Source organism: Carya illinoinensis, chromosome 6 (assembly GCF_018687715.1).
Source record: "Carya illinoinensis cultivar Pawnee chromosome 6, C.illinoinensisPawnee_v1, whole genome shotgun sequence".
Classification (NCBI taxonomy): Eukaryota; Viridiplantae; Streptophyta; class Magnoliopsida; order Fagales; family Juglandaceae; genus Carya; species Carya illinoinensis.
In genome coordinates this window covers 11,845,383-11,856,672 of record NC_056757.1, presented here as the reverse complement: position 1 = coordinate 11,856,672, position 11,290 = coordinate 11,845,383, and the positions used below count along the sequence as shown (strand labels likewise).

At 40.6% G+C, this 11,290-nt stretch overlaps 1 pseudogene; it reads right to left on the bottom strand.

Moving 5' to 3' along the window:
• Positions 1-222: 222 nt before the first annotated feature.
• On the bottom strand, positions 223-11,252 carry LOC122312389 (annotated as a pseudogene).
• Between the last annotated feature and the right edge of the window lie 38 nt (positions 11,253-11,290).

The following is an 11,290-nucleotide window of genomic DNA, read 5'->3' as shown; positions in this document are numbered from 1 at the left end:
TTGGACATGAAAAGAAGAAAACCAAAACATCACTCAGCATTGGGAGAGAATCTTTGGTTCAATGAATAAAATATGAGGTCTCTGTGATGGTAAGCGGCAGCATTGGCTTGAGAGTGGAAGGAGAGGAGTGAAACACTAAGTATTTCCACACTCTTAGTTGTTTAAAGCATTAATTCTACTCTTAGAAAAGACTTGGTATTTCTACTTCCATTTCTTTTAAGCTTTGTAGTTAATTTATATTCTTATACATTGCAGATTCAATGACAAAATACAAACCCGGAGATCTATTTAAGTAAGATAGGAATTACAACATATTTCCAGTCATAAAAATCTACCTGGAGCATTTACAAGCAAATACCAATAACAGTACCAAGCAAAGGTAAAATAGTAGTAATATCACACTGCTTTCATATTCAGATAAGTTGATTGAGTTGATGGTCCGGTGATGACAGAAGTGAAGAGCTTTTGCTCCCTTTATCCTTCTTGATTTGCAGAAGCTTGTCATAGACACACCATGGAAAACTAAGGAAATGAGCCCTATCCATTCCCTCATTGTAGCGGCCCCAGTAAGTATGATGATATGTGACAAAATACCACGCTGATGCTTTTGCTTCTGCATTATAAGTGTCAGAATCATCTCCCTTATTGAACCAGCTCCTGGCTTCCATTTTTAAGGAATACATAGCATATTTAATTGCATCTATAAGTCCCTTCCTATCAAGATGGTTTGGAATTTTCCAAAAGTTACCACTAAATATTTCTGCTTCAGTTTTGATCCCATAATAGTCCATCAAATTCCCCAACTTGTAATCATAGTCACTTTTGTATTTGAAAGCATCACTGAGGTAGTCCTCAAAGCCGTCTACTTCCATGTCGGTCATAATACTGTTTCGCTATTTCCAAAGTGAAGGATTCCTTAGGACTTGTGTGCAATGCAATGTATTTCGCTTCCCGAAAAAGCTTTCCTAGGATAGATGTTGATCTGTAGGTCCATTTTTCAGGCTTTTCCATGAAATCGGGATACTCGTTGACACGCAGATGAGGAGGTATTTCGGCTGCAACACCAGTTTTTGGGAAGTCAACGGCAATTGAGTGTAGCTTAGCAAGTTCCAAACATTTATGGCTCATTGCTCTACGGGGCTCCCTATCTGCAAAGACAATGTGGGCATTTTGGATGATTCTTAAATTGCCATTGATTATGTAATTGGTGAAACACTCTTCTACTTCCTGCAGGACAACAATAACAGGCTGTCATATGTTAGCTGTGGAAGGAAGTTGTTGCAATGGACATGGAAAGGTGAGAAAGGAATGAAAATCCTCGGAAAGATCTAAATAAGAGACTGAACAACAACATTTCCTCTATCAACATCATACATGTTTTTCGAGGACTTTTCTTTTTCTTTAGTTATCGATGCAAAAGATCTAAATAAGAGTCTTTCATTCAATCCAACTTGACTTTATATTTTTACACGAAGATGCAGCTGTTATGCATGTTTATGCATGTTTGTTAAATTTTTACAGAGAGGATAAAAGCTTTCTAAATTTTTTCAAAACATATTTTTAAGTACAGATGTGTATTTGAAACAGCTTCTTAGATCACCAAATCGTCTATATGCCCATTGGATGTCCAAGTATAGAGGCAACTATATATAAGCTAAATGCTTAATTGTCATTGAAGAAGGGTAAAATCCAAGGTAATGAAGGCAAGATGATTGCAGCATGATCTATTCTCTATATTGTAATCAAATGGGAAGAAAATTATCAGTGATAGCTAATATATATATATATATATTATTCCATTCAAATTGCAGTTAATATAATAATTAATTGCAGTGACAAACTTAAAATATGAAATTCTAGAACTCGTTCTGTTGATACTTTGCACAATCAAAATGTATTTATAAATACCTCTATCGTAACATCACGATCCAGTTGCATAGTTGGTGCTGCAATATATTCCGTTGGTTGAAATCGCAGAGGAGGAATAAGATCATGGTCCCAACAGACAAAGTACTTATCTCCGTCCAAACTGCTTCTCGAACATTCATTTGGATGAGGTCTAAACACAAATAATGTTGCATAAGATCATGGTCTCAACAGTCAAAAACAATTAATGCTGCAATATGTTAGTAAAAGGTAGACCAAAATATTGTTGCATATGACTTTTGAATATTGTGGATGAAGAAACAACAGTGCAATATAAAGAGAAAGTTCAGTCTGAATCTAGTATCTTCACAAATAGCATATTATACACGAGACAATGTAAATAGACAACTTTATATGTCTAGTTTCTACTCGAGAAAAATAGATTTTGTTCTCTATTTGTTGATTAAATAAGAGCACAAATAGGTAGTCATTAATTTACAGACGCATGCAAATAACATTTCATGCTTTAGAAGTAGCCACAATGGGATATTAAAATCTTACCTTTTTCCCTTTTGTGGAAAAACAACGCAATCCACAATGTGGTGTAGAGCTGGCACATTAACAGCTTGTAGGACACGCACATCTCCTGGGTGTAGACATGGGTTTCTAGCAACAATCACCTCACCTTCAAAAATGAAGTTATTTGGATTTGAGCTGCTGACACTAAACATATGCGACGACTGGTTACAAAGCTCCCTACTAAAGCGAGAAACTTGCAGAAATACTTGACCGTATTCCAGTGTCCTGGTTTCATCTAGGCATCCAATCATAACTCTTCCATTTGGAACAAATATCCTTGTTCCAAACCTTATGTCCATCAACTTAGATGCACGGAATGTTTGAAGCATCATTGAAAGAAATGGTTCTGCATCTGGCTTGTAATCACATATAAGCATTTCCTTAAGAACCCTTGTGATTTCTCCTGAGGACATCATCTCCAGTGCCTCCTGTGCTATCAACGGATCTGTTAACATGGCATTCAGTTTATCTATAGTCTCACATTGCCTTTCCTGAAAAACTTGATCCTTAACCCCGAGGTTTGAAAAAAGGACGATTATCTGAGGGTTGAGAAAACTAGGTTGAAACTTGCTCCATGCCAAAACATTGAGTTTTGTGTTGAGTGATTTGTATTTGAACATGCTCTTTCTCAATGATAACTTCACCGGTGATGTCGGATCAACAGCCACAACACCAGCATACCCACCATATTGAATCTGAAATGCTGATGGAACAGAACTGCAGCCTAACTTTGTTGCCACTTTGCAAGCCAACTCTTGAGATATCTTCCCTATGCCATCTGAGAAACAATACGTGGCTTCTCCCCTCTTAACTTCTACATCAGGAATAACTTCAACTTCATCTATACTAACATTGGCAGTTTCTCTAGAAGAGCCAAAAGACTGACCCAGTCTGGCACCATATATTGCCACATTCCTTATATCTCGAAAATTACCCATCCACTGTCTGATATCTGCTGCAGTCAGGCCTGTTCTTGAAGCAAACATCCAAACAGAATTATCTCGTACCTGACTTGATGAAAAGGCAAGAAACTCGAACTTCTTATCTCCAATAACTATGCCATTTCTTAAAGTGGATTTTATTCTCTCATAAATTCTGGTTCGCTTATGCTCATTTGCGGATGATGAACGTGGAGATAAAGCTATTGAGCGCACTTTATCTAAGTCCTCATCGACAAAAGAAACATGCAGGAAATTGTCAATATCTTCGGGATAATTGCGCAAGACTCTGTTGGAAAGATTCACCTCTGGACCACAGAAGTATACTTTAGATGGAGTAATTTTAACCCTGTGTACATACACTAGCCCATCACATAAAGAAATGGCAGGAGCTCTAGGAAGTAGCGTAGATGTGGCATATCCTTTAAACTGCTCCTTGAGCAATCTCACAGGTTCATAGCAGCAGTCTCTTAAATGAAACAGCTTGTCCAGGGCACTTTCTATGTACTCAATTTTGGTACTCTTAGGATCGACTAACCGATAAAAATCATCATCAATTGCTGGCCCGGGAACACATCCATGCTGAATTAAGGAGTTGATCTTAAACAAGATTTTATATGGCAGGTCAAAGCCTATGGGTGGATTCACAATGGGCACAAGACCTGAACTGCAAGAGAAAGGAGAACCTTCCATCAATTCAAGTTGTTCTTCATTTTCTTTATAATAGACAAAATCAAGGTGGAATTTTGGAAGCCGAAGCATATTTGGAAGCTCCAAACATAGAGCAGAAGATTGGCCAATGCAGCAGAATGGAGTGAAATCAACTTCTCGAACCCACCCATAATGATGTCCACTTGATTCAGCTTTTGCATGAATCCTTGGAGAACGAAGCAGCTTGCAATATAAACAAGAACTCATTTAGTGAAAATAGAAAGACTGGCAATAGCGACACAACTACCATTTATTCCAAGGGATGAATTTAGGTAACATTGACAGGAAATTTCAACTACAACAAGATCATCAAAATGAGAAAACAACATTTTATTCAAGTATCTAATAAATAAACACATGATATCAACCCAAAACGAAAAGCTAACAAGGGCTGACAGTTTCTGCTTCCAACTAAAGACCTTCTGATACTGGGTTTCATTTTGGAATTTGAATAGAATTGTCATTAGACCTACTGATGAACTTATGTTGTGTTGACTGATTAACAGTGTCAATTTATAGATGGGAAAATGGTCTTTTTATTGACATCATATGGTCGAAAGAAACTTGTCATTGAATAGATGAAATCCATAACTAGAATAGGGCTAAAGAGTGCTGGTAAGAAACAGTATAGCATCCTATGCATATAAGAGAGAAACAAAATTACTAGCTTCATATACCTATTGTTAAAATCAACCCAAGTGTAAGTGTGAGTGTGAAATGAGTTTGGGTTTGCAGCCACCAACTCATGCTCACCCACCACCACCCACCACCACCTACCATAGTTAGGCCACCCACCCTCTCCCAAGTCAGAAGAAGCTGCAACAGGTGGGCTGCTCTTCTCCTATAAATAGAAGAGAGCTCTGAAGATAAAAGGAAGTGGGTAAAAGAGAGGAAGAGGAACGTGTGAGAGAGAGAAATAGAATTTTGTAGAGTGTTTTGTAAATCTCGTACAAATTCTATAAAAGAGGCTCCAGTGGACGTAAGCAATTTGCTGAACCACTTTAAAATTGTTTTGTGTGATTTTCGGACAGACCAGAGGCACAACAATTGGTATCAGAGCTCTGGTTCGAGCTGTCCGAAAATTCAAGTTACTCAAAATAAATTTTTGACAACTCCAGGGTGTTCCTCGCGTTGAGACGAATCCGTTGCCGCAAACGGAATCGAAAACGGAGGTCGGAGTAGCTCACACGCGCCCCTAGAAGGTCCGCGCGTGCACTGCTGTCATCCACGCGCCCCCACGCGCGTCGGAGGAAGAAGACAACTGAACTACACGCTCCCACGCGCCCTCACGCGCTCCAGAGGTTGAAGACGCGTGGAAGACACGCGCCTCACGCGCTCCCACGCGCCCTACAAAGGTTCAGCGCGTGATATACACGCGCCTCACGCGCTCCCCACGCGCAGACAGTACTGTAGCGCGTGTAATACACGCGCCTACTCGCCGCCCACGCGCACTGTTCAGCGCGTGCATCCCACGCTCCAGACAGATCACAACCGTCCGTTTTTCAGATCCAATTTCGGCTTGATCTAAGCCATTCGGAATCCGATTTCAACAATCAAATAGTGCTTTCTTACTATTTGGATCGTTCCGGACTCATCCGTACGGTTAGAATTTTGAAATTTTGAGTCTAAATTTTTTAAAATTCAAATGGAAGGATCTGGAAGAGACAGGAGCTCTGAACATTCCAGTAGCTCGGGACGTCGGTCCACTGTGTCAAATGCCAAGTTTGAAGTTGAAAAGTTCGATGGAACAAGCAACTTCGGCATGTGGCAATGTGAAGTCATGGACGTGTTGATCCAACAAGAGTTGGATATTGCGTTGGGAGGAAAGCCAGATGATATGACTGATCAGGGTTGGAAGAAGCTTAGTACTCAAGCTTGTAGTACAATCCGATTATGCCTTACCAAAGAACAAAAGTATTTTGTCATGAGAGAGACAGATGCTAGGGTACTTTGGCAGAAATTGGAGGATAAATTCATGAAGAAGAGTATTGAGAGCCGTTTGCACTTGAAGAAGAAGCTTTTCAGATTCCAATTTCGTGAAGGTATTTCAATGTCTGAACATCTGAATAATTATAATCAAATTCTTGCTGATTTGTTAAACTTGGATGTTAAAATCGAAAATGAAGATAAGGCTTTACTACTGTTGAATTCCTTGCCTGATACATATGAGCATTTAATTACTACTCTATTGTATGGGAAGGAAAAGATTAGTTTTGAAGATGTATCTAGCTCTTTAATTAGCAATGAGTACCAGAGAAAAGATAAACAGGTACATCAAGATAGATCAAGTGAAGCGCTAACAGCAAGGGGGAGACCACAGTCAAGGTATCCCGGAAGGAGGAAAGGTTTTCATTCGAAAACCCGAGCCACATCGCGTGGTTCATCAGTCGGCAGAAAACTCGCCAGAGATGAGTGTTCCTTTTGTCACAACAAAGGACACTGGAAGAAGGATTGTCCCAACCGGAAGGGACAACAGCAGAATCAACCCAACACAGCCAATGTCGTGGACAGAGATGACGAGTCAGATTTTGCCTTGGCAAGTTCATCATCCATTTGTCGTTCCGATGAATGGATTATGGATTCCGGATGTACCTATCATATGTGTCCCAATCGGGACTGGTTTACTGATTTCACAAAGATTAATGGTGGAGCAGTACTTATGGGCAATGATAGTGCCTGTAAGACTCAAGGAGTAGGTAGCATTCGGTTAAAGCTGCATGATGGCAGCGTCAAGACTCTGACAGAAGTTCGGTACGTTCCGGACTTACGGAAGAATCTCATCTCACTGGGATCTCTGGATTCAAAGGGATTCAGAATCGCCATTGAAGATGGAACTCTCAAAGTACTAATGGGAGTTCGGGTGGCAATGAAGGGTTTGAGGCGAGGAAACTTGTACTTCTTGCAAGGAAGTACTGTTGATGGAAGAGCTTCCACAGGCTGTGAGAAGCTAGATGAGACTGATGCCGACACCACCAGTCTTTGGCATATGCGTATGGGACACGCAGGAGAAAAAGCTTTGCAAACACTGGTGAAGCAAGGCTTACTCAAAGGTGCCAAGACATGTAAACTGTCTTTCTGTGAGCACTGTGTATTGGGGAAGCAGAGGCGGATCAAGTTTGGAACCGCAGTACACAATACACAGGGAATTCTTGACTATGTGCATTCCGATGTTTGGGGACCTACCCAAAATGCATCTTTGGGAGGTAAACATTGGTTTGTAACTTTTGTTGATGATTATTCTCGTCGTGTGTGGGTGTATACGATGAAGAACAAAGATGAAGTGCTGAAAATCTTCCTTGATTGGAAGAAAATGGTTGAGACTCAGACCGGCAGGAAGATCAAGCGGCTCAGATCTGATAATGGAGGTGAGTACACTTCAGACCCCTTCATGGAAGTATGCCGGAGAGAGGGAATTGTCAGACATTTCACGGTACGAGGTACACCGCAGCAGAACGGTGTGGCAGAACGAATGAATCGTACTTTATTAGAGAAAGTGCGATGTATGTTGCTGAATGCTGGATTCAGTAAACAATTTTGGGCTGAAGCTGTGACCTATGCCTGTCACCTCATTAACCGACTACCAGCAGCTGCCAATAATGGGAAGACGCCCATTGAAATGTGGAGAGGTAAACATGCTACTGATTATGACTTTTTACACATTTTCGGATGTCCTGCTTACTATCATGCTAAAGAAAGTAAGCTTGATCCTAGAGCCAAGAAAGCAAAATTCTTGGGCTTTAGTATCGGTGTAAAAGGGTATAGACTCTGGTGTGTAGAGTCCAAAAAGGTAATCATCAGTAGAGATGTTACATTCAACGAATCTGAGATGCTTAAGTCACATAAGCATAAAGATTCCAGTGAAGGCAGCAGTGATGGCGAAACATTAGATGATTCGCAGAGTGTGGAGTTTATTACTTCAAAGAAGTTGGGAAAGCATGGACAAGATGAGGTTGATAATCCAGTCATAGTACCTCCAAGTCAACCTGAGTCAATAGCAACCAACAGACCGAGACGAGAGAAACGTGTACCGATACGTTATTCAGACTATGTGACATATGCATTACCAGCTGAAGGGGGTGAGATCCCAACCACTTACAGAGAAGCCGTACAGTCCAGTGAACAAATTGAATGGACAAAGGCGATGAATGAAGAGATGCAGTCTCTTCACCAGAACCAGACTTGGGAGCTTGTGCCGCTTCCAAAAGGAAAGAAGACAATTGGCTGTAAGTGGATCTTCAATCAGAAAGATGATCAAGCTGCTAAAAATGGAGTGAGATACAAAGCTAGGTTGGTAGCCAAGGGCTACGCTCAGACAGAGGGAATTGACTACAGTGAAGTATTCTCTCCTGTTGTGAAACATTCATCCATTCGGATATTGTTAGCTTTGGTTGCACAATATGATCTTGAGTTAGCACAGCTTGATGTGAAGACAGCTTTCTTACATGGTGATCTGGAAGAGGAGATTTATCTGTCTCAACCAGAAGGATTCAAAGAAGCTGGCAAAGAGAATTGGGTATGCAGTCTGAAGAAATCTCTCTATGGCTTGAAGCAGTCACCTCGACAATGGTACAAGCGTTTCGATCGCTTTATGTTGGATCTGAAATACACTCGTTGCCAATACGATCATTGTGTATATTTCAGAAAACTTGCAAATGGATCTTTCATTTATTTGCTTTTATATGTAGATGATATGTTAATTGCATGTAAAAGCAAGGGGGAGATAGATCGCTTAAAAACTCAGTTAAGTAATGAGTTTGAAATGAAAGATCTAGGAGAAGCACGAAGAATACTGGGAATGGAGATCAGCAGAGATAGGGTGAAAGGTATAGTTCACCTTACTCAGAAACAGTATCTGAAGAGAATACTGCAACGATTCAACATCGACTCGAAGACGAAGCCGGTGAGTACTCCTATGGCCTCATATTTCAAGCTCAGTGCATTGCAGTCTCCTAAAACCGATGAAGAGCGAGACTACATGAAGAATGTACCATATGCAAGTGTTGTTGGAAGCTTAATGTATGCCATGGTGTGTACACGACCTGATATCTCCCAGGCCGTTAGCTTGGTTAGTCGCTATATGCATAATCCTGGAAAGGTTCATTGGCATGCGGCTAAGTGGATTCTACGGTATATTGCGGGGACCGTAGATGTTGGTTTGAGGTTTGAGAAGAGTGAAGATAGTCTAGTAACTGGATATGTTGACTCAGACTATGCAGGTGATCTTGACAAACGTCGATCGACAACTGGTTATGTGTTCACTATGGCTGGAGGACCAGTTAGTTGGCGATCAACTTTGCAGTCAACAATTGCACTATCATCAACTGAGGCTGAATACATGGCTGTAACAGAAGCCGTGAAAGAAACTATTTGGTTACAGGGATTGGTCACAGATTTGGGCTTTGAGCAGCAAGAGGTTACCGTTTACTGTGACAGTCAGAGTGCAATTCATTTGGCCAAGAATCAAGTATATCACTCTCGAACAAAACATATAGATGTCAGATTTCACTTTGTACGTGAAATATTGGAAGAAGATGACATCAAACTTCAGAAGATTGGCACTGAAGATAATCCAGCAGATATGTTGACGAAGGTCGTCACAGGGATCAAGTTCCAACACTGTTTGGACTTGATCAGTATTGAACACTGCTGAGCACCCTCGGGTGCATTGGAGCGTATTCGATAACAGAAGTCTCTCATGTCAAAGAATTTGGTGCATTCATTTGAAGAATGAATCAGTTTGTAAGCATCCTGGTATGGCACACTTGGGTGGAGGGGGTGATTGTTAAAATCAACCCAAGTGTAAGTGTGAGTGTGAAATGAGTTTGGGTTTGCAGCCACCAACTCATGCTCACCCACCACCACCCACCACCACCTACCATAGTTAGGCCACCCACCCTCTCCCAAGTCAGAAGAAGCTACAACAGGTGGGCTGCTCTTCTCCTATAAATAGAAGAGAGCTCTGAAGATAAAAGGAAGTGGGTAAAAGAGAGGAAGAGGAACGTGTGAGAGAGAGAAATAGAATTTTGTAGAGTGTTTTGTAAATCTCGTACAAATTCTATAAAAGAGGCTCCAGTGGACGTAAGCAATTTGCTGAACCACTTTAAAATTGTTTTGTGTGATTTTCGGACAGACCAGAGGCACAACACCTATATGTGAACTAAAGAATCTATGGACCCAGGCAATTGATGAAACGTTATTTTGATTTAAGTTTTTTCACCAGCTAACCTGAATGAGAAGAAACTTTGTTGCTTGATCACGAGGACAATATAGCTCAATCTTCCAAATGTTCTCAAAGGAGATTTCAAACTGGTACTCTACGGAAAGATGGGAAAAGAAGAAATACAATTTTCTGATCTTGAAATCAAATTTCACAAAGACATTTTCCTGTTTCCAGAGCACAGAAAAATTATCCCTCGAAACCTGATTTCCAAAGCGCAGCACTAGATAAGTCTCCATGCTCTGTAGAAATATCCTTGGCTCTGGTACAATTTCAAAGTCCCAAGCTTCAACTGCCATACCAGTACACACGGTATATCAGACATGGGTAAAGGTAAGTTGCTTAAAGGAAAGAGTTCTGTTTTTAGCAAGGACCATAGTTGAAAATAACTTTAGAACTTGAATGCCTCAATACAGAAAATAAAAATTCAATAGTTGCACCATTTACCCTATGAACTCCTCAAAACCATTGTCACAAATTTTATCCTTTGTTTTCCGTAAGTAACTCATCACACAGGGCAAACAGAGTCAACTAGGAAGACTAGAGTACATGCATATTTGCCAATTCAATGCATATTAGTATATTACTGCATTTGAAAGAGACTAAATTTCAAAAACACCATTATCCAAAAGCAAAAGCACAATTCAAGCCAATCTGAAACCACCCTGCATTCAGATTTCACAGCATATACTCAAAACCAGCAGGTTGACAAAGGCTTCAATGATGTATTACCCATGTGAGGGGAAGAACAAGTGTTGCAGAGAGAAATTGAAGGGAACGTAAATGATAGAGAGCCTAACCTGAAAGGAAAGCACGGAGAGTACAACTGTTGCTGTGGAAAAAAACCGTGGCTCATGAGCAAACCATATATAGACGAGCGCATATGACAAGTTTTGCCAAAAGACGACTGTTGTAAAACTACCCCTAACAAGTTTACTCAACTTGACATGGGCATGGAATGAGGAGCCCAGCTAACTCT